General features: G+C 42.7%; 1 protein-coding gene across 1 annotated transcript in view; it reads right to left on the minus strand.

The window, feature by feature from the left end:
- Positions 1-14824, minus strand: part of fam222a (family with sequence similarity 222 member A) — a 51886-nt gene extending 37062 nt beyond the window's left edge. Inside the window, exon 1 of the mRNA XM_040019072.1 lies at positions 13795-14824. The gene's annotated coding sequence lies outside the window, so the exon portion shown is untranslated. The remainder of the gene's footprint in view (positions 1-13794) is intronic.
- Positions 14825-24697: the final 9873 nt, after the last annotated feature.

The following is a 24697-nucleotide window of genomic DNA, read 5'->3' on the forward strand; positions in this document are numbered from 1 at the left end:
CAGCTTTGGTTTCACTGTCGCTGTGAATACGATGGCGCGACCTCTGAGGGAAGGGCACAATAAGGTCAGGGACCACGAGAGATACTCTTGGCTGCTGAGCTCCTGAAGCAGCCTGAGGCAGGAGGAGTCACTTGAAGGAAACTGGAGACATGAACCAGGTGTCCACAGACACCTGCTGCCAAAGATGTGACCACAACACTCACCAGGGCAAACAGCAAAAACTACTTAGCAGGTTTACAACCTCCCTTTGTCCCCACAGTCACTGATAACTGTGTTCAGTCAGCGTAAATGGAAATGTATTTCCCCTCTCTGTTCCTCGTCGCAGGCAGATCAGCCACAAGTTAAATGTCATCTGCGCTCTCTCACTCTCTACATCTCTAGCTTGGCTCTTTCCAATAGCAGACAGAGCATACAGGAGAGCAAATGTGTCTGAGACATCGCCTCCAAACTAAAGCCCCCTTAGAAATCTATGCACGTCACCAGTCCCCAAATTAGCACCACAGGGACACCCTCCTCACCGCCCCCGCATGCTAGCGGCAGCTCTTTGGCATATCTGTACTGGGGAAAATATTTCACACTGTATGAATTATTAAGTGAGGGGCCAGTGCTAAGCAGTGTGGAGATAGACCAGTTATTCACAGCTCTATTGGGACGGATGCGTCGGAAACCCGGGCCGCTCGCCTATCAGATCGTTTGTCACGAGCAATAGACAATTTACAATGAGAGAATTTTTCAATTTATTCGTTCTGCTGTCACTGCACTTTTCCACCTCCACTCATTCCACTCGACAACCCCCCCTCCTTTAGTTCCGTCTCTTCTGGTTGAGGGGGCTCCATGCCCGAACCACCCGCGCGCTTCTCAGTCTGATACTGTTGCTCACTTTGTCTTCTGCAAGGGGAAGTCTGGGAGTGTAACACATGTGTAGAAGGCACGAGGAGAGGGACTCTGCTGCTTTAATCATCTTAACTGAAGTAAAGGTGTGTTAAGGACATGCTGTGTTACCTGAGGGCTCTAGGTGATGAAGCTGATCTGTGGCTCTGTGACAGGGAAAAGAACAGGAGACTAGGGGGGAAGATGCTTGGCTGTGCCTCTTCAGAACTTTTTGAGTACTTCAGTACTTTTTTTTTGTCCCTGTGTGATAGGGACAAAAGAAAGAGTTAACTGAACCAAACTGCAAGTCAACAGAAAAGAACCTTACAGAATGCATAGATGTGACAAATACTATGATTGGACCTGTATTGTAATAAAAGACTTAAAAAGAAAAACACATCCAGAAGGATTTTTTTTTTTTTTTTAAGTTAATGAGAATCTTCTTCAGGAGAAAGAAGAGGATCCCACCGGGCATTTCCTCTTTCACTTAAGTGGAAATGCCAAATAACAACTCCCACACAGAAAGACAGAAGACCTCAGCACAAACGTCTGGCAGAATACAATTTTACCATTAATTACCGAAGGTGAACCAGCTGTCAAAACAGCCACACATTTCGTTTTTGTTCACAAATACCCTCCGTTAAAGAGGATGAACTGCAGAACAGACCATGCCCGAAAGCCCAAAGCAGTACTCTTGCACCATTTCATGTTTCCAAACCTTTTAAAAAAAAAAAAAAAAAAAAAAAAATAGATTCTGTTTCTCTAAGCTGAATATACAAGAGAAACAGAACATTACATGAGCAGCTTTGTTGGTCTAAATGCTTACGGAGTGCACTGAGAGCAGCAAAGCAGCCCAGAGTGTTTCTTTATCGGTGATGTCCTTTGAAAACCTGATGCAGACGGGTTGCACTGAATAGGTCTTGATGTGAAAGGCAGAGATGTTAGATAAATGTGCTCATAGCCAAGGCCTTTGCCCTCTTCCCGATGACGCGTTCTTTTACTCAAATACCTACTCCCCCTTTACATGCAAGCACACACACACACACACACACACACACACACGAACAGTGCCAATAATCCCACTGAGGGCAGCATTTGTTTGGGGACAAGGTGACCCTGTTGCCTTGGGGCCTGTGAACAGGCACAATGAAGGCCTCTCATCCTGCACACACCCAGCTGGCTGTGTTGGGCTGACGATGGGTGGAGAGGTAAAGGGGAGAAGGGTGGGGTTGTGAGAGGCATCGCAACACCCTTCGTCTGCAGTTTTAAAACTCCATTCAGGAAGCCCCCCTGAGATAGCTCTTTTCACACCCTTCACAGACGGAGCAAAATCTCCGCTTGTAACCCAGAGTCACGCAGTCAACAGATGGAGCTGCTATTGAGTGAAGGATCGCGGCAGCAGAGGCGGCTCCCCATCCATCCCCGCTGGAAACAATGGGGCAGCAGGTCAAGAGTGCCGTCTCCAGGAGGAGGGGTCAGGGAGGAGGGGCGTGCTTCAACACAGTTGAGCTATGCGAGCGCTTTGAAACCGGAGGAACTGAGAATCTTTTGGGGTAACGGACAGAGGGGAGGAGGCTCGCGGCTACGTGCAAGTCGCCAAGTTCCCGGGGATCAGGCTCAGGTGGAGGAGGATTGCGTGTGAATCTGGGACAGCAGTGTTTGTGTTTAACCTGCAAACAAGAACAAAAAGACATCCCTATGCACACACATTTGCCTGTTCAGAAGAAAACACAGACTTACAGTTTAACACACATTCCAAGGACTCGCACTTATACTCGCTCATCTCGGTGCAAACACAGCCACGCGTAAAGAAAAGCGGACCTCATTTTTGATCAAAAAAGAAAAGGAAATACAGAAAAAAAAAAACTCAGTGCAATGATGCTTTATAGACAGAAAGGCGAGAAAACGATTGAAGTGCCCCGAATACATTTTTTTCCATAAAATACTAATGTGTATACTTTTAAAGTTCGTGTCAAGTATTGCAAAAGTGGGTCAGAGATCTTTCTAGTTTTGAAAGCACACAATTAAAAAGCAAACACTTCTATTCAACTATTCCTTATTGTTCAAGCTCTCAATTTTCTCACAGAAGCATCACATAAGATCAAAGTTCCAGACTAAAGCTTATATAAATAGTGACACTAAAGTGCTCTGAATTTATTAATGTTTTGTGTGTGTGTGCGCTTTTCAAATGTACCGAGTTAACTGTGTGAACCACAGAGGAAAACTATGAATAGCTACATGCTGAATCGCTCATGTGTGCGTGTATGCACAGGTGCATGACCACACAGATCATAACAAAGCACTCGTGGCTTGCTTTACAGGGGAAAGTATATCCATTTTCATTGACCAGAACTCTGGCTATTATGTTGCTCTGACCTGGAAGTCAATTAGTCAGCTAGGTTGCACTGCCTCGCTGGATTTCTATGACTGGAGCAGAGACAAAGACACAATCAAGGTATACAGTGATCCCACAATTCCAGTCTCTTTTATATGGCATGAACATTTCTGAGGGAGAGAGAAGCCAAAATACTGCTGCCACATGCTCCTCATCCTTGAAAGGTTTGGTTTATGGGGCCATTTTGCACAGGAAGGAACTCATTATAAAGCAGAGGGTGTCAAGAGCATTGCAGCAATTCTCCATTAACATCCACTTGACAAGAAAGTGCAAAAAAAAGAAAAAAAAAAAAAAAGAAGACTTCCTATCATTCGGGATGTTCACAAATCGCACCTAATTAAACACAAAAGCCTAAGTCCATGAAATCAGAGTGCAGAAAGCCATTTGAAGACAGAGGTGAGAGACAGCGTTTTCTTGGTGGCAAGAAACATACATCGCAAGGAGGCCACAATTTCATTCATGTTTGCGTCTCCTTCAAACAAATTGTCAGCTAAGTACACTGGGACAAAGGGCTGAACTGTTATTCTACCTTCGCTAGGTCACATCACAATACATCAATGGTTTGCCATTTCAGAATATGCTGCTGTTATGCTATTTGAGCCCAGAATTGAAAAAAATAAAGACTATTCCAACCATGCTGAAAAGGATCAATAAGCGCATAGAAAAAGAAAATGGCCATAAACACAGAGGCTTTTATTCAGAGTGCCACAATGTAGATGAAAGCACAGAATGCACCTGGAGAGCGAAGCTGAAAGAGGCAGAAGACAACAGAGCCCACAGAGTTATCAGGTGGGTCCAGAGAGCGTTATCTATATTCAGACCTCGGGATCATCTATCTCCGCAGCACCTATTAGAGTTCTAATATTGTAGGTTTTAAGGAGGCTCGGCTTTCCTGCCACAGTGAGACAGATTCAGCACTGTTGCCCCCTTTCCCTTTTCAGTGTGGTCTCACAAGGTCCTCTTGGTTTTCTACAAACAATACTGCTGGGCTGCGGCCCTTATTTAAAAGATTAATAGGATGCTGTCTTGGCAGAGAAGCAATCAGTGAGGTTTCTGTGACAGCAGAAAATGTGTGAAAACAAGGGAAAGAGGAGAGACCATTGTCACGGTTACCAACTGGCTGCTGGAGCTCAATTGAGATAGCTGTGGCTTTCAAGCCCAGCTGTCAATCACAGCAGCGAGCATCAATGGGGTAAATTTAAATGATAAAACGATAAGTCATGAGCAGGCGATTTCGCTGTCATCAGGACGGGGGCTGCTTCAGAGTAACTCACTATGGGTGCAGAGATTTCACTGCAGCCATATGGAATTTGGTTTTGCATCGAGTTGCTGGCTTCACCCCTCAATCATGACAGAATGTGTAATCACCAAATGTCTTCCTCTCAATCCCTGTTACAATTGGCAGCACAGTGCTGCCACTAGAGATGGGGGAACAAAATGGAAAGCTGACTAAATGACAAGCTTTAAGTGACACTTAATTTGAGATACCCCGGCATTCTCTCAGCTCCAGTAAACAGGATCTATCAAACTTCGCCCACAGACTGTATGACTCCGCAGCTGTCTGTGGGGAGAGGCACAGTATGCCTGAGAGGCCCCCAGCTACCAAGAGTGATGATAAAGAAATCAAATCCTTAATAGTTCCTAAAACACTCCAGAAGAGCTATAGGAACAATTAGCACACTTTCAAAATGTGTACATTTGCATTGTCTGTGTGTCTCGAGGATTTTCGACCTCTGACGATAAGCATAGACTGTATAAAAAAGATGAACAAGGCCACTGGTTTGTGCACTCCCTAAATGCTGATCATATCATTTTTTTGAAATCAGATATTACATATAAGGTGTGGATCTGACTGAAAAATCCAGGGACACTGCTGGCCACCATAAAGCATAAACTTGACGATAAAGCACGCTAAGTTTAACGGAGCTGTAACGTATAAAATTCACATCTTCTTGTATAAATAAGATTTGAAACCAGCGACTGACACCAAAAAACAGCTGGAAAACTGCTAATCATGGTCACAGATCAAGTGAGAAGTCGGTTTGTTTACCCACAGACTTTATACAAACAGACTTCTTTTTCCACCCCAAGAAGTCGCCCCCTGCTGGCCATTAGAAAGAACGTAGAGTTAGAGCAACTCTGCATTGGCCTCACTGTTCAGACCCAGAGACTATGTCCATCTTTTATTTACATTCTGTGCAACAAACCCGTTAAAAAAAATTAAATAAACAAAAAACAACAACAAAAAAACAATACTTTGAGGTCATATCACATAACGTACAAGGCACATCTATAACCACACATAGACACACAGAGATACACAGAACCTCTACTGTTATCAAATGCCCCTAACTGTTCAAAAAGTTATTTAAAACCCGTGTAACAGAAGCTAATGACAGCCTTAGAGGAAATGACAGAGTAGGGAAAAACACAAGTGAGCTGGTGAAGAAGTGAGAGAAAAACACTTAACAGCTGTTTTCTCCCTTCTTCCCTTTGCTCATCCCAGGAGAGAGTTCCACACGATCTCCCTGATCCTAGTTTGTGGCTGACAGAGGGGACCGCAGATCTGTTCATCTCCCCACTCACATGGCTCTGTGCGTCCCCCCTCCCACCCCCGCCCGCATCGCCATCGTGCTCTGATGCCAAGAGGGAAAGATGGTAGAGAATGAGGAGGGGAAGCGGGAGTGGGGGGGGGGGTCTACATCAAGGAGAGACTCTCCCAGTGGGTTCTCGTCAGTTCCAGGCCATTGCACCTTGTTCGCTGGGATTTTGTTTACACACACACGCACTCACACGTGTGCACAAGAACTCAAACACACATACATGCGGAAGCAGATGACTATTAATGGATACAATAATGCAGAGTCGCTTTTCAGTTTTTTTGGGCTGCACAGTCACGTGTTTTGTTTTTAACTACTGTTGTGACAACAGGAAGCTTCAGCGGCAGATCACTGTAAGTCACTGACAAAGAAAAAAAATAATACAACAGTCTGAAGCCTCACAGAGCTCATTTAAGTGGCACAGAAGCAGATGACATTCAATCAAAACCCAGTGATACGGTTGATGTGGTCAGCGGTAATGTGTAGCCAAAAGGCCTGACACACTTCCACAGTCTTCGGGGACAAGCGGGGAACGGCAGGCTGCCCTTGTGTGTTCAGTCTCTACAGATGTTGCCTTGGAGAGCGGCTGACTGGTGGGCTGCCGTGACAGCTGGACAGCTGTTCTATAGATGCAGCTACAGAAGCATGGCACTGAGATTGGAGGGGGAGGATAGGGATGTATGTTTAGTTTATCTGTATGAAGTTCCCAGGACATACGAAGCTGTCAATTTTAGCATTGGTGCATGAGCCCGGATAAGAAAAGATGGCACCGAAGAGGATATGGAGAAAGAGCACAGATGGGCAAATATCAGGCGCGGCTGACGATCTTTAAAGAAGCTCCAATAACAAAACAGATTTTTTTTTTTTAAGTGTAGATATAATACGTCAATCCAGAAATGAACAAATACACCACCAACTGGCTACGCAAGCGCAAGACAAAGCATTTAATTTGATCCACGAGGTCTGTTTTAGCAGCCGTGACTTTTTATCATCATAAACAAGTAAAAGTTTAATATGAACTTCACAGGCATGTTCAAATGATTTTTTTTTTTTATTTTTTTATAAAAACTATCTCATGAAAGAGGAAAGGAAAGAAAAAAAAACTGAAGATTAAAAAAAAAAGAAGAAAGAAACAGAAACAGAGAGAATAACTGGCAGATAATTTAAAGGACTCTGGAATTTGTGCCAACACCGAGGCTGCTGGTGATGAAAGGCAGCTTAATTTGGGGGTCATGTTCAGATATTACACCTTTATTCTGCCACTTAAAAATCCAGTAACCTAAATTCAGACCTGCAAGAGAACAGTGCGAGTAGACTGTATCTATTACAACAGAACTGCTTCAGACTAAGATCTGAAAAAACAGAACAGATGAAAAAAAAAAAAAAAAAAAAAAAAAAGAGCTGAAATGTTGGGAAACACTCCGCTGTATTAAATGTTGTCACCTGCTGAATAAACACGCTGTAAATCATGAGTTAAATAGCTGGGACGGGTGCCAGTCACCACTGCCAAAGCTCGAATTTGTCCTTAGCGGGCCAGACTTTTCATTATACCATAAAAGGTCAGCAATTTGTTCAACTCAATAAAAAATGTTAATAAAACTAAGAGCTCACATGAAGCAGCCCTTGATAGCTTCTGGTCGCTCATCAGAAAACATGAAAGTGTGTGTCTGTGTATTTGTGCATCTGCACCGTCACCAGTGTGGCATTATGTCGGTCAAAGGTCGTACAGCGGCAGGAAATATAGCTTTGGCCTAGTCGTAATCCAGGCCAAACTCCAACAGCAAAAGCACATACAAACACTTTCCTACAAACACACATGAATGCAAGTGCAATTTTGCATTGCACAAAAGCCGGGAGTCGATAAGCACCACCACGCAAAAATCCCCAATTCCAGCTCACACCCTCCACCCTACTGTGCTAAATAAATGAAAAGCCCCATTATAATTATATATGAAATCTTTTAGAGGAAAAAAGTGATTACTGTGGATGCAAGTCTGGAAGTGGTGGGGGTGGGTCATTGCTAAGCAACCAGTCATTATCCTCCAGAGTAGAGAGCGAGGTGACCGGCCATCCATCTAACTCCGGTGGCTTGCCTGGCTCCTGTGTACCCCCCCTCGCCCACACCACAAACACCTTCTCTTCCCCTTCTTTCCTCCGCCACTCACCCTCTCTGGCTCTCCCTCTTCCTTGCTCCCTCACTCTCTCTCTGCCGTCTCCCCGTCCGAATACAAACAGAGATAAAGAACGCTGCAATCGCTCTTGACACACAAATAGGTTAACACAATAAAGCCGGCTTTGCCTGGCTCACTCGAGGGAGGAAAGCAATTCCAGCAGCAGGCAGGAGGTAATAAAACAGGGCTAGGAGTGTGTGTGTGTGTATGTGTGCGTGTGTCCATACATGTCCTCATGTCAATGTTCCTGTGTTTTTGTATGTGAATGGAAGCAGGCACACAGAAGCTCTTTGGCCCCAGGGCCTAATATCCCAAGGATTTTCAACCCTTTCTTGACACAAATAATACCGGGAGAGAAAATGACAGAAATTCCAGGGTGCTCTGCCATTTAGATTAAAGGAATGGTGGTTTTATATTAACAGTATAGCTGACCTGCATTATCCCTATAAAAACCATTCTCCTACGGGTCATATGGCGGCTCTTTTGCAAATGGTCTCTGCCTCGCATGGTTAAAATTCAACAAGTAAATTGAATGAGTTTTATCTGTGCAAGCCTCGGCTCACTCTCCCTGATGCGGCTGCCAGGCCTGGCAATAAATGATAAAAATCTCCAGAGTTTTATTAAATCGTGTTGCATTCACGCTGAACTCGGGGAAAATGGCGAAGTGGCTTCTGCAATTACAGTGCAGACCAGACAACATTGTTTTCTCCAGTCAGTGGAAATTTCATTACCTTACAGCAACCGCCTTAGAATTGGGTAATAGCCTCTTTTTGTCACAGACGTAAGCCGTCTGCGGGAGGTGTGACACCCCCTTAAGTGTTATCCATTTGCAACAATATGCACCGAGCCAGTCGCAGTCCGGATGCTGGTCAGCATAATGTACAGCGTTATTCAGTGATACGGTGGAGGAAGAGAACGGACCAAACAAAAAAAAGAAAAAGGAAGGCGGTCAATAGCTAATTCCTGAAATGACTGTGGCGTAATCAAAAGCATTGAACCTGGATACATCCATGCAGCTGACATATCTCTCCTCAGGCTACGCATGCCCCCCTTCTCTGGCGTGTCAATAAATAGAGAGAGAGGGCTAGCACATTTGGCTGTGGATGGACTGAACTGTGAAGAAACCCCAATTAAAGCCTCTAGAAAAGTTTCACACATTTAGGTCATACAGGACAACCATTTGTAAGCGTCAATCAATTCCCCCACGTTTTTACCCGCGGCTTCTTCAACCAGCTAATCAAACAGCAGAGATGTAAAGTGGTGGCCATTGTCAACAGGGAATAAATTACCAAAGCATGAAGAGAAAACATCTTATCTGTCTGATGTATTTCCTGCTTCTGCAGAAAGCTACAAAGCCCAAGGGAGAGCAGTCAACCAAAATGCAGGGAGAGATGGAGATTAGGATGATGTGCAGTTCCTTGTTCCATTAAAGTTTGATCTTCCTCAATAGCCGAGGAAAATCAGATATCTCCCATTCAAGATTAAAGTACACCAGCAGAGAGGCAGAGATTAATCAGAGGCCTGCATGAGATAAAAACAGCCTTGCTTCTGGCATGGAAAACAGTGGCAATAAAGAGTTCAGCTGATAATATGAAACATGGCGAGGCACAATAGCAAATCAAACAGCATGTAGGGGCCTCCAAAACAAATCAAAGCGCCGACTAGACTGCGATACAGTGGCTGAAGAAGTACAGCAGGGGCTGATCTGATAGTAACCAAGGCCTTCATTTTATTACTGTTTAAGGTTGAGGAGGGCACGCTGTGGATTTTCCCATGTTGCTCTCTGTCGCCAGCCTTTCATTCCCTCTCCTCCTCTTCTCCTTGAGATCAATGGCGCTGGGGTGATTTCACAGCAGCCTGCACTGTCACCCAGAACAAATCAATGTGACCATGAGGAAGGCAAGAGCGGCATTGTTTTTAAGGAGAGCAAATTCGCTGTTGGAGAGCTTGTCAGATTTGCTTTATTCTCCTTCTTCCCCCTAAGAAGTCTTTGCAAGGAGCATGCCACCCCTCACTTTACTGCCTGTGCTGTGGAACAAACTATAAACTGCACAGTACTCTGGCTCGCCATATGACTGTACTCATTAACCACGTTTGAACAGCACAGTTCCCGCTCACGATATTGCACAAGCGCAAAAAAAAAGAAATAAATAAAATGGGCTGGGTGTCCCTAACCTTTAGAAATGAAAGACTAGACATTAACCTCGAGCCCTGCTGAGACGTGACTTCCATTCTGCCTGACGGAGGGGCGAGAGGGGAAAAGAGAGAGGAGGTCGGAGGATCATTGCTGTCCGTCATGCGCTAAGTGGTTGCAGATAACCCTGATGAGGAGCTGCCAAGGTCTCATGAGCAGAGTAGTGAGCAGGTACAACTCACAAAAATAAGTGAAAATGATCAGTGGGCAGAGAACCGACACCCTTACCAGAAACACAGAAAGAGTGCACGCAATCACACTGCTGTAACTTATGTTAGAGTAGTTCTTCAACATCACACAAAATCACACTTTCATGTAAACGCTAGAGTGCCTGTTTATAAAACCAAGAAGCTTGGACTGTATTTAAAATTTACTACCACGTCTCACTTAATGCTTTATGATGTATAAATGGAATCTCACTCTGGCATCACATTTCGCACAAGTGTTGATGTCATTAGGTATAAAGTGCTGTGATTTCATTCGTTTTTACAAGGCTAGCAGCATAAAGAGGTTTTTCTCCTACCATATACTGTATTATGGAGTATATGGTTGATAAAATGAGTATTTCTTCTTCTTCTTGTTCTCATTTTTTGATTACTGTAGTTCAGCATTTATAACCATGACAGTGTGGACACACTGGGAAGAATACTCATTTCATTTGACTTCCTCAGTACAGCTAATATAACCATGAAGGTTAATCTTTAAGCGCTGAAATAGTCATAAGAATGGTCACAAAAAGGGCGATATAGATTAGATAGCATTAACAGCTAGTAGTGTATGGGGGTGCTACCTGCACACAAATGTGCTAAATAGCTAAGTAGAAGGACTCTTATTAATCCTGCCTGCAAAGTCCCACCAACGCCACCAAGTCTGCTGGAAACTGGACATCACTTTTCACCTGTATTTGTTCACACCGAGTGGCTGAAAGGTGTCTCTGTTTCTCTAGCGCCACTTCCACGTAATGCTTTTTGTTTTCTGTTTCCCTTTTCATGTTCTGTCGCTACTGTTCCAGGTACTGATGTGCAAAACAAATCTCTGTACAGGGACAATAGAGTTTATATCAAAACAAGTAAAACTGCAAAGAACAAGAAAGGGCAAAATTTCTGTTGTTTGGCTTAACATGAAAAAGCGTTAAAAGCGTTAAAACAAGAACTGTTATAGACTTTCGCTGATATGAAACACTTTGATCAGGTACCTAATGAGCTGCTGTTGACGTGGCTTTGAGGGTCCGATGATGTTTCCAGGTAAGAAGCTTTGTGCTTTCCTGTGATATCAGTTAACGTAAGAGTTGTTGTCTTTTCTTTTCTTTGGCAGGAAAAGAAGATGAATTTAATGTTTGTTTTCATCTAAAGTGTATTATTCTATAATTAGACTCGGTGGAAAAAAAGCTATTTAAAAAAAAAAAGATTTAATTTGCACTTTCAGTAATGAAGTCCACACAAGAATGGACATAAGCTTAGACACTTGAGGGGTCAGTAGATCTTGAGTAAGGCACACACACTCTCTCTCTCTCTCTCTCTCACACACACACACACACACACATCTGTATCTACTATTTTAGTCATCTTAACTGTCAAAATGAGTTTTGGTGCCTCTGGGTAGGTGTTGAGACAATCAAACCATGCAGGGATTAAAAAAGATTAATACACAGCACAGGAAATTAAACTTCAGCGACTTTAACGATATTCATGAGTGGAGCTCACTTATTCACTCCAGGCAGGCACTTTAATAAGCAAAGAATACAGCAAGGAGCCCAAATGCAATCAATCAATCAAGCTGATACGCTATTTGAGTTCCAAACTTATAAAATTTCAGGGTTATTTTGGCGTGTTTTTGTTAACTCATTGCTCAAATATGTTCACTATCTTCCAGCTGTTGGCAGCTCAATTAAGTACAAGAGATTACATTTTACTCAAGTTGGCGACTTACGCCCGTTTCATTTTATGATCAAGTAAAAAATAATGTGGAAAACACATGAAATTAACTTTGAGCCCACAAAGCACCGATATCCTTTTGTCAGCTACCAACGCTGAGAAAGCAGAGCAAAAGCAAATATGGTGAAAGCGAGAGGAATGAAATGTGGATAAAGTCTTGAGCTGGCAGCGGGACCCTTGAAGCTCCAGTGTTACAAAAAAAGAAACATCGAAAAGCAAGCCAAAAAAAGCAGTCAGAACAACAACTACAATCTCAAAAAGGTAATTCAGTGACCTAAATATTAAAGCTTCCCTGCCATTCCACTCTCCCCTGCCTTGTCCAACCATCATGTTGAGTTAAGGCAAGCATTATGCTGGGGAGACTATTTGTTTAGGTGAGGAGCAGCCGCAGAGCTAATATGAGCACAATTTGCTCAGCAGGTCATAGACGCAGAGTGGAGGAAGTAAATGAGGCAGTTCTGCCCCCTCGGGTGCAGCTCCTGCCTCATACATCACTGGATGTTTTATTCAATACAGCCAGGAAGGCTCTATGTCAGGTGCCCTGACTGTGGGGGCGCCTGCCCTGCTGTAGGGGCCCATATTACATTCTGCAAGCTGCCTATCTGCAAGGCTGCTGGAGAGAGAACGACTGGAAGATAAGAATTTGAGGATGCTTGTAGTCTAACGATAAAACATACAGTGTGTGGCTTTTTCACTGCACAGTCAGCATAATGTGGAGGCTCATTTACGTGCAATGCGAGCAATGGAACTAAATATTGCAAAGCAACCTCAGCAACCAGCGAGGCTCAAAGTTCACGGGAAACAATCCAAACTTTATCAGCTAATTCACAGTCGAGTCAAATTTTCAGACTTCCTCTGGCTGCACCAGAGGCTGGGGCCGCAGAGGGCACGTGAGCTGTGGAATTCACGGGACAATGACAAATTGTCTCCCGACCTTAGTGCAGCACTGAGGATCATCCATATCACCGAGCATAAAGTGAAAACTTTTACAGCGCTAGGCACACATGCTCGTGAATTTTATGAGTCTCTCTATGAAAGCCTGTCACACCATACAGGCACACAATAAAAAAAAAAAAAAAGACAGAGATTGTGTATCATTAACACACCAGGGTGAAAATCTCTAATTGCAGCAGGCACTGTAGTTACCCTACCCGTGCGCGGTGACGCACGGGGGCGTACAGATGAGAAATTCGCACCTTTTGCTCTGAGCCGCAACTCTTCCACTGCCACACATCCCCGTGTCTGTGATGCCTGCCTGCAGTGCACTGGCCTCGACAATATACTTAATTGCTACCCATACTTGAAAAGACCAATATTACACATCAAAGCAGCTCCTCGAGCAATTCGGCAGCGGCTCTCTAACAAGTCGATTTTTACAACACTTCCTATGGGTCAAACAAAGGGTTTAAATCCGAGACATCATCAACCGTGTGGGCAGCATCCTGGGGGGAAAGGAGGTGGCATTTTATAAACATTCATTATTTTCAGGCGTTTCTCTGTTTCGGCGACAATCCTCCCCAAACATTGAAGCGAAGCTCTGACACAAACTACCATAATGGTTACAAATAAATGACCCGTAACATTCAGAATCTACACGACTGGGAGAGACAGACATGCAAAATATATTTACCATAAATTGCTCCGTAGTGTACACTAGAACTCCATGCAGATCGTAGCATTCACTGAGCAATCTGCCTCATACTTCTGCGGTCCAAATTAAAACGGATTCATTCTGTTGCCCCAAAATCCAGATGCTGCTTTGTCGATGTCAAATGTTGATTAAGTTTATCCTCGTCTTCCGACGGTATGCAAATGTAGCGGTAACCCTGCAAATTAGATTCCACACTCTAGCCTCTAGCATGCAAAGTTAATAAGCTTTGCCTTTTTTTCTCGATTCGGCTGCCAATTTTTGTCGAGGGCAAAAGCGCAGGTCGGCAATTTCAAGAGCGTCCTCAGAAGGATTGCGCACCAAGTGTGCTTCGGGTTTTCACCGTTTAGCCTCCGAATGAAAGTAGGTACAGGGTCCCGGTTGATCTTCCTCTCGCTTGAAGATATCTCCAAATAGCAGAACTCTTAACCGACACACTGGGTAGGTTTAGCGGCTACGCAGTATTCCAAAAAAATCCCCCCGCTGTTACGCATGGGTTTCGTGGTCCGCCTGCTCAATTTTGACGACCTTATGAGAAATGTATCATTCAAATGTTTTCATCTAGGCAATATTGTGTGAAGGTACCCTGAAAGAGATCAAGGCTGGGCCAAAGTAGCTGCCTGAATATCCTAAACTGATGCGATGCGATGTAAAATCCCGGAGAGCAGGCTCTGCTCCGTCCGTCACTTTATCCGAGGTGTCGGCAGACGCTCTGAGATGTGTTGCCTCTCGATTCAGACTTAAATTTCCAGGTGAGGCTGTGGAGTAACCTTGACGGCAAAGCCCCGAAAGGCTCTCTTTGGTAATATTAACCAAACAGGAAAAGGTTACGTCTGGATAAAGAGCTAGCTACTTCTGGCAGCTCCGGGATGCGGTCCTGCCCTTCTGCCGAGCTGCCGAGACTGACAATAACCCGGAACGCTGCAGACTGTCAGGCTGCACAGACCGCCCACCGACCAATCACCGCACTGAGGGAATAGAAACATTCCCACGGGTTAGCCAATCATTGGTAATTGAGGACTGTTACCATAGAGATCCTCGGCGTCTAGGCGTCTGAAACCACGTTGTTTATACGCAGAAAAATAATAATAATAAAGAAAACGTAATTATAAATTTAACATAGCAGAATTCATATTAATATCTTAATTACTCTTTTATCCATTGTAGGGTTTCATCCATCCCCCCCAGCAGTCAAAGGTTAACAGCTTTATTGGAAAACCTGGGCTCAAACCCGAAGGCATCTCTAAAGTGCCCTTGAGCAACAATGACCTCAAGCTGCAGGAAGGCCCCCCTGTAGCTGAAATTAAGTATTGTTATGCAGCTTGAATAAAATTAAGTGTGATCACTGTGCTAAAATTACTACACTGTTCATAAACGTAAACGTTTCAAGTGCTATTTAACTCCATTGCTTTGTAAATTGCTTTGTAAATCCAATAGAACAGCTGTTACATCTTTTAAAATTCATTTTAAACATCCAAAGTTCTCTTCTTTTCTGATCGTCAACAGCCCGGGAAGCATGGAGCTTGCTGTTTTCTACATGATATATTAAGACAACACTTTTTTCCTACCAAAATTCCCATATTTCCAGTTGCTTCCCGTTTTAAATTACCCACATTTCAGCAAGAACATCTTTAAAAAAGTATGACATGTCTGTGACTGTCTGCTTAACTTTGCAGAATTCCATCACTGACACCAGAAGCTTATGAGTCACTGGAAACCTCACAAAACACCTATTTTTGCCAAAAGAAAAAAAGGGGGAAGAGAAAAAGAAAAAAAAAATGTCACTACAACAGTGGGGAAGTGGACAGTTTACTCTGACAGAAGCCCTTAGTATTTTTCCTCTTCTTGCCAACTGTGTCCGGTGCACACAGACCCTGGGACACACAAAGGCAGTACAAGCAATCACACATCATGGACTCTCATAATAAGCTGACGCTGGGAAGTGGGTGATGCAGCACTCAGCTTATGCCAGTGCTGATAAGAGCCTGAAAGTATTACCTCGGTCTGGCAGCCCGCTCCAAGAAATCCATCGTGAGCCAGGTCATCAATTCTGCCCTATCTGATTGCTCACCAATCCCTGGCAGCTCCATGTCGCTGTCCTGGCTTCTGCCTTTGAAATTTTCTCTATGACTTGCACTTTTGTGCTAGTTCTTTCACAGAAAAACAGACACATACTGTATGTACACACAGGATCTTTTATGTGATCTTACACCTACATGTCAAATAATAAAGCAATGTGTGTGTGAGAGAGAAAGCAATGTAGACTTTCCAGAACAATGGATTGCCTGACTTACTCACTCTCAATCAGATCTCCTGCTTATTGCTGCAGTGGACCTAAAAAGCATACATTTAAAACTTGTGGAGTTCATTCATATCACACATACTGTGTGGCTGCGCAGTCAATCAAACAGATGAACAATTAATTGAAAAATACTCAAACAGGCCTGTGCTGTGCTCCAGTGAGGCAGTCGGGCAGGCAGGCAGGCAGGCAAATAAGCCATTTGATTAGCTGATAAGCAGATGACTCAACAAACATTCAAGGCATGTTTACTGTGGTTTGATTAGAGTACGTCCAATACGCAGAAGATTGGACACAAATACGTTGTGAAAACACTCAGCTGTTCCAATCCCCAAGGCAGCATGAGGGCACATAAAAACAATGAATTATTTATGGGGGAGACTAGTGAAATATCACAGTGGATAATTTTCTTTGGGCTATATTAAATGTAGTTTTCAAAATGATATGCCTGAGTCTGTGCATTTCCCAGAAATCATTCCCTCCGAGTGACAGGATCTAGAGCCTGGAGATTGGACATGAAATCATATTAGATATTTCCCCTGCCAAGAAATCTATGAGCGTTTATCTAAAACACCAAAGCAAGGGTTATTCACATGCTAATTGGGCCTCCCTCTTTCTTAGTAAATATGATCAAAGGATATTTGCTTTGTCTCTGTTTTAGGTATTAGCTCTGGTTCAAAATGAAAGACCTAGAATCAAGGCAAGACTTTTGCATGCCACATCTGAAAGAGGGTTCACAATACCAGTAAATCCAGGTTCTGCTTCAGTAGAAATCACTGCAGCATCTCTTTGAATGGGGCATCTCATAAATAAAGCTCTTATACTCCCCATCCGGAGCTAACATTAATGTCTGTCTCAGAGCTGAAAGCCTTACGCTGTTGCAATTTGTTCCTGAAAGTCAACTCAGTTTAATTGAGCAAAGTTCAAGACTCCGCAAACAGCAAAGTAACAGGAAAAAAAAATCGATGGCGGCAGAGGCATGGAAAAAAGAGATAGCATTGATTTATCTGCCATTGATTCACGAGGATCGCTGCATTGTGCCCTGCGGTTGAAATGCACGCTGTCTGCCAACTGATGGGGATGAATTTGAAAAGGTGTCAAGTGGTTGGAGGACACAGAGGTGGAGGATGAGACCGGGCGCAGCGAGCGGTGGCTGGGGAGGAAGAGTAGACTGGAGTGGGAGCAAGGGCATGAAGTATCAAACAGAAAGAAGGCGGAAGAAGAAAGGCTTGATAAGAGGGGATAATGTTGCAAGGATGACACCACTACCATGTGGGCCCCAGTCTCCATAGCGTTGTGTTAAAATGTCTGACAGGAGTGAGGAGAGATCAACTTGAAAGCAGAATACCGAGTGACCCGAAGGACCTCAAGTTAAAACCACCGCCATGACACCTGTTTAAATCCACTCTGCTCTATCCGTCTGATAATAAAAAACATCTAAGATTAAAATAACACATCAGACTCTAATATTTCAGAGTATTATAAGCAGCTGAGGCAGCGGGGCAACAACAGTTTAGTCAGTGAGAAGTAAAAGGTTGTTACAATAACACTGTGTGTAAGCATTTATCAAATCCCGCTGTTGCAAGTGCTTGACAAGAAAAGCAACTTTTGCAATATTTTAAGTCTCAACTATTGGCAAATAGATGCCTCCTCAGAGACTTAATACTGACAGCCATATGTTGTTGAGAAGAGGGGAAGCCAGGACAGAGATCAGAGGCCAGAGCAGCTACACAGGCAGAGAAGCATTATTGCTCAACTTTGGTATCTTTACAACATCCCTTTTCCTCTGCTGTGACTGCTGGCAGTCTCCTGTTTATGCCAACGCTAAAAGAGAACTATTATTTTCTGTTGTTTGATGTTAATTGTATGTTTAGGGGTATTTTAGAAAAGCAGACATAGTTTCTTTTCATTGCCATTGTGGCAGCATTTTTTAAATATTTTGTTTTACTTTCCCAAAGTCTGTGCGTCTGTGTTCAGGGTGTAGTAAAAATGTAGCTGTTCGACCAGAAGCCCGACACCTATTTGTGTTTTAAAAGGAGTCGTTTAATCATAGCGTGGCTTCAAGTGGTTCCTGAGCAGCTTTAGCTAAGAGCGAGTCTATTTTATTTTTTTCCCTTTTTGCAAAGTGCAGTTTAAGTCAAGATGACACTTGTTTGACTTAGAAGTCTGTTGTTTTTTTTTCAGCGGCGTTTTGGTTCAACCCTGGAAAGCATCTTGGTTTCCTGTGTGTGACCAACCAGTGATATCTTCACGAGAAACCCCCCCAATGCCTCCGCACACACACAGGAAGCCGTTTGCAGGGAGGCTGAGTTAAGGTTATCTAATGCATGCCCTGTGTTTGGTGCAACTGTGCTGTGCGTGATGACTGTTATTATTCATGCGACCAAGGTTGATTTTTCTAAAAAAACCAAAAGTAAAATCCAATTACTGTTACCACATAAGGGTGTGAAAAGCAAAAACTGTGCTGTAAATGAGAAATAACAATGTTGAGTATGAAACAGATACCCACAGATGATCAGAGATGAAATATGATGTTTGTTTCACGTAGCCAGATCCTTGCACATCTTCATTAAAGGGACTCATAAAAGCTCTTGAGTGTGGGAAGATCATTCACAGCGTGACCCCCTGTCACACCCTGTAAAATCTCACGGCATCTCGTCCTCCTCATAAAAACAAAAAACACAGGGAAGCAGACGCCCAAACTGTTTGAATTTGCTACACCTAAGGTAGGAAACCAGATTCCAGTAATTGGAAGGCTTTGAAGCAGAAGTTGTTCCTTGTAGCTGTCACTGCAGTAAGAAAATAAAACAACTTTTACCACCTCCACAGGGTCTGTCAGCATCTTTATAGTAGCTGCACTACCTAGCAGGATATCAAAAAACGACAAATTTAACTATATTCTTTTATTCGTTAATCTAAATGTGGTGGATTTAAATATTTTACATCTACTACTTTTCAGGATCATATAGAAATATCAGAATCTTACAAAACTGGAAGTACAAAATATTAGCAACTTACCTCACACCACTCTTGTCTATTAAGAGGCGCTCTTGAAATCGCACATTTACAGTGTTTTCCTCCCCACAGCATCTGGTTAAGGCAGGTCTGCCGAGAACACAGCTATTCTTCCTGTTGTTTGACAGCTGCACATGCTGTATCACCTCTCCCCTCATACAATGCAATGTCACAGCAGCACCACTGTATGTAGCAGCCAAGGGGCCACTGAATGTAACCTAAGTAAAGGACTGCTTTAGAGAAAGGGGCCTAGGAACAGCAATAAGAAACATAAAGATTCATTGTTAATATGTTTGAAAAAAAAATCAGAAAAATACATTAAAAAAGTTGTAAACTACAATTTCCGCCATTTTACATATTAATCTTACAAGACCTCTATGTAGCGCTATCATTTACTCATGAAGGTGGCAACTTGTGCATTGTTATTCATTCCTAACTCCACATAAAATCAACACCATGAAACCACTTTGCATGACATATAATACAGAAACATCAATTACAGATGAATTGAATGTACAAAAATACCTCTTAATCTTTGATTTCAGGTGTTTTCAGTCCCAGTGCCACAGGTGCACAAAATCAAGCACAGAGTCATGTACTCTTTACAAACATTTGTGAAAGAACTCTTTGCTCTAAAGAGCTCACTGAATTTGAGTGTGGTACTGCCACGCTCAAATGCCACCATTGCAACAAGTCAGTGTGTGAAATTTGTTCTGTCCTAGATATTCCACCATAAACCACAGAGGTTACAGAGCGAGGTCACTGAGTGCATAGTGTGCACAAGTCCCCAGCGCACTGCTGACTCAATAACTGCAGAGCTTTGGCATTAATATCAGCACAAAAACTGCATGCCAGGAGCTTCATGGGATGGGTTTCCATAGTCAAGCATTATATCTGTTAAGTATCATTTTCAGTCGGTCCAGTACATTTACTCAATTTCATCTGTGTGTACATTCAAAAGCAACACTTTCTGATGGTGTTTGCACTAAAAAGTTAATTCTGTATTAAAATGATTTTGATTAGATTTGACTCATTCTAATAGCATTTCAAGTATGCAGTGTGTTCACTGAGGTGGACTCAAAATGAGTGTGTGTACATATGCTGAATTTTCCTTTTGAGTGTGGTTCTGTATGTATAATTTGCAATACAAATTTAATTTAATACAACTGCAGGAGGTTCTCGCAGTCATCAAAAACAGTGAAAGCTGCAGGAGCATCTCGAAAAAGAATTTGAATTATGTGCTTCTGCTATTCAATTGAGTTGCAATTCTCCATGTCTGCCAAGGCGTGACCTTTAACCTCATCACTAACCCATCAATTTATGCTATTAGACATTTGTGCGAAGTGCCATCATAATTAGCCTATGGATCCTTGGCCTATGGCTAAAATGTGCTTTGTAAGGTCACGGTGACCTTTGACCTTTGCCCACTACACCCTAATAAGTTCATTCTTTAGTCCAGGTTGACCTCTTTGGCAGATGTAATGAAATTCCCTCCAGGTGTTTCTGAGATATTGCATTCAGAAGAATCCAATTGACTGACATACCAAAAACATAACTGCTCCGCTCACAGCTGTTGCCAACACAGATTTTGCATTTTGGGGCATTTTCAGTCATGTTCTTCAGCAACCTTTAGATGAATCTCTTGACATCCAGGCTCAGCAGTTGCTTTCTACAGTCATTATTTCCAAAGAGTACTTAGTTTTATGAACACAGCAAGTACAACCACAATTCCAAAACAGCAGGAATGCCATGTTAAACGTAAATAAAATCAGAATGCAGTCATTTGCAAGAATCATAACCCATTTTTTTTATTTTTAACATAGAAAATAAATCAAATGTTTAAATTGACAAAAGAAAAATGTTAGCTTGTTTTGAATTTGATAGTGGCAAATTCAAAACATGTTCTTTTACCAACATAAACATGTGGGAACTGAGGAGACCAGTTTGGGGGCTTTTAGGAGGAATGGTGTCCCATTTTTGTCTAAAACAGGATTCTAGCTGCTCAACAGTCCTGGGTCTTCTTTGTTGTATTGTTTTGAGTTGGTGAAAGGTTTGAAATGCAGGCAGGCCAGTTCAGCAGCCGGATTCTTCTACCATCAAATCCTGCTGCTGCAGTATGCCGTTTAGCATTGTCCTATTGAAATACGCAGGAAAAAGACGACATCTGGATGGGAGCATATGGTGCTTTAAAACCTGTATACATCTTACAGCGTTGATGGTGCCTGTCCAGATGTGCGAGCTGCCAACTTCATTGGCAATAGCCCCATACCATCAGAGATGCAGACTTTTGAACCCAGTGCTGATAACAAGCTGGATGGTCCCTCTCTCTTTAGTCCAGAGGATGCAGCGTCCATGTTTTTCAAAAAGCATTTTAACTTTGGATTCAACTGACCACATAATAGTTTCCCAAATCCATTTTAATGAGCTTTGACCAGAGAAGATGCCAGGGATTCTGGACTACTTTATTGTACAGGGAGTGCAGAATTATTAGGCAAATGAGTATTTTGTCCACATCATCCTCTTCATGCATGTTGTCTTACTCCAAGCTGTATAGGCTCGAAAGCCTACTACCAATTAAGCATATTAGGTGATGTGCATCTCTGTAATGAGAAGGGGTGTGGTCTAATGACATCAACACCCTATATCAGGTGTGCATAATTATTAGGCAACGTCCTTTCCTTTGGCAAAATGGGTCAAAAGAAGGACTTGACAGGCTCAGAAAAGTCAAAAATAGTGAGATATCTTGCAGAGGGATGCAGCAGTCTCAAAATCGCAAAGCTTCTGAAGCGTGATCATCGAACAATCAAGCGTTTCATTCAAAATAGTCAACAGGGTCGCAAGAAGCGTGTGGAAAAACCAAGGCGCAAAATAACTGCCCATGAACTGAGAAAAGTCAAGCGTGCAGCTGCCAAGATGCCACTTGCAACCAGTTTGGCCATATTTCAGAGCTGCAACATCACTGGAGTGCCCAAAAGCACAAGGTGTGCAATACTCAGAGACATGGCCAAGGTAAGAAAGGCTGAAAGACGACCACCACTGAACAAGACGCACAAGCTGAAACGTCAAGACTGGGCCAAGAAATATCTCAAGACTGGTTTTTCTAAGGTTTTATGGACTGATGAAATGAGAGTGAGTCTTGATGGGCCAGATGGATGGGCCCGTGGCTGGATTGGTAAAGGGCAGAGAGCTCCAGTCCGACTCAGACGCCAGCAAGGTGGAGGTGGAGTACTGGTTTGGGCTGGTATCATCAAAGATGAGCTTGTGGGGCCTTTTCGGGTTGAGGATGGAGTCAAGCTCAACTCCCAGTCCTACTGCCAGTTTCTGGAAGACACCTTCTTCAAGCAGTGGTACAGGAAGAAGTCTGCATCCTTCAAGAAAAACATGATTTTCATGCAGGACAATGCTCCATCACACGCGTCCAAGTACTCCACAGCGTGGCTGGCAAGAAAGGGTATAAAAGAAGAAAAACTAATGACATGGCCATCCTTGTTCACCTGATCTGGACCCCATTGAGAACCTGTGGTCCATCATCAAATGTGAGATTTACAAGGAGGGAAAACAGTACACCTCTCTGAACAGTGTCTGGGAGGCTGTGGTTGCTGCTGCACGCATGTTGATGGTGAACAGATCAAAACACTGACAGAATCCATGGATGGCAGGCTTTTGAGTGTCCTTGCAAAGAAAGGTGGCTATATTGGTCGCTGATTTGTTTTTGTTTTGTTTTTGAATGTCAGAAATGTATATTTGTGAATGTGGAGATGTTATATTGGTTTCACTGGTAAAAATAAATAATTGAAATGGGTATATATTTGTTTTTTGTTAAGTTGCCTAATAATTATGCACAGTAATAGTCACCTGCACACACAGTTATCCCCCTAAAATAGCTAAAACTAAAAACTACTTCCAAAAACATTCAGCTTTGATATTAATGAGTTTTTTGGGTTCATTGAGAACATGGTTGTTGTTCAATAATAAAATTATTCCTCAAAAATACAACTTGCCTAATAATTCTGCACTCCCTGTATAGATCTTTTACCTGCATTTGTCGATGGCACAGCAAGTGTTCTTGAGCCCATTCAGTGATTTCCATGACAAAATTGTGCCTGTTTTTAATGCAGTCCTGCATGAAGGCCAAAGATTTCGGGCATCCAGTGCTGCACACAGAGATTTCTCAAGATTTTCTCAATCTTTTGATGATAATACGCCCTGTAGATGATGACATGATGAGTTTTCACAATTTTATGTTGATGATCCTTATTCTGAAATTGTTCTGCAATTTGTAGATGTGGGTATTTATTAGTGAACCTCTGTCCTGTTGTTCCTCCAGGTGTTTCTTTTTGTGCAACTTTTCAGCTTTTTTGTTGCCCCTGTCCAAACCTTTTTGAGACATCTTGCTGCAATCAAAGTCAAAATGAGCCAAAATATTATTCATTAAATAATAAAATGTCTCAGGTTTAAGCATCTGATATGCTTTGTGTGTTCTACAGTAAATAAAATCTGGGTTTGTGAGTTATGCAGATCATTGTACTTGTATCTCTTTTTATTTACATTTAACACAGCATCCCAACTTTGTTTGGAATTGGGGTTGTTGAATAATGTCAAAATGCTTGTAGTCCATGCACTGCAAAGGGGACCAAATTCTTTTTAACTTAACATTTTAAAGCCATATTTAAACATGTTGTGTAATAAGTCTATTAGTGCTATCTTCTTGCCAACGCTGTTTTTCTGCTCATGAAGCTGGAGTGAGAAGTAAGCTGTAAACAGATACTGAAAATAGCCATTCTGTCTGTCTTATTGTGACAGCACATATTGAGTTCATTAAATATTGTGTCATGTTAAATGTACAACAGTTACAAAGAACAATCCAAGTAGGCGGAGTTGTGTGTTGTGAAGACTGTTTTTCTTTTAAGCAAAATTAGCCGTCTCCCAGCTGAAGCTGAAGGATTAACGTACAAATATGGGACTGACATTGAACTGTTCACCTAGCTCTGCAAGAAATTAATCATATCGTGACTTCATTGTAAGGTCTTGTAAAGTAGCAAAGTTGTCTGTCTGTTAATATTAGTCTTGGCTGCGCTCAGTTATTTGCATTAATAGATCCACATGATTTTGTAATCCCGTTTGCCAGTTACCATATTCTGAATTTTTTGTGTCAATTTTAGAATTTCCCTGGCTTGTTCAATTCAAGTTGTGAGGTAGCTGGCAGAACACTTTCCGCGTCTCTCCATCTCAGTCAGTCAGGCTCCAGTGGACAGAGGGACCATCATCCTCTGCTTTGCGCAGTGCTCAGCTCTGCCCAATTTTGCACCTCCGTTTGCAAGTGATAGAGCACTATCAGTTCTGACAGCTCCCCAGAGCCACTGGGATTTGAGTGCTCCCTCCTTTCACCCACCCTGCACCCCAAAAAACACACACGCAAGCGCACACACATTTTTCTCTACTGTCTGTGTCTTAAAAGGATGACGGCTGAAAATGAAAGGCGAAACAAAAGCTGTCAAAGCATAGAAAGAAACAGAGAACTGAGGATATCTGTAGTGATGTTGAGGACAATGGGATACTTTGTCCCTAGTT

The sequence above is a fragment of the Simochromis diagramma genome, unplaced genomic scaffold (genome assembly GCF_900408965.1).
Source record: "Simochromis diagramma unplaced genomic scaffold, fSimDia1.1 OVJJ01000822.1, whole genome shotgun sequence".
NCBI lineage: Eukaryota > Metazoa > Chordata > Actinopteri > Cichliformes > Cichlidae > Simochromis > Simochromis diagramma.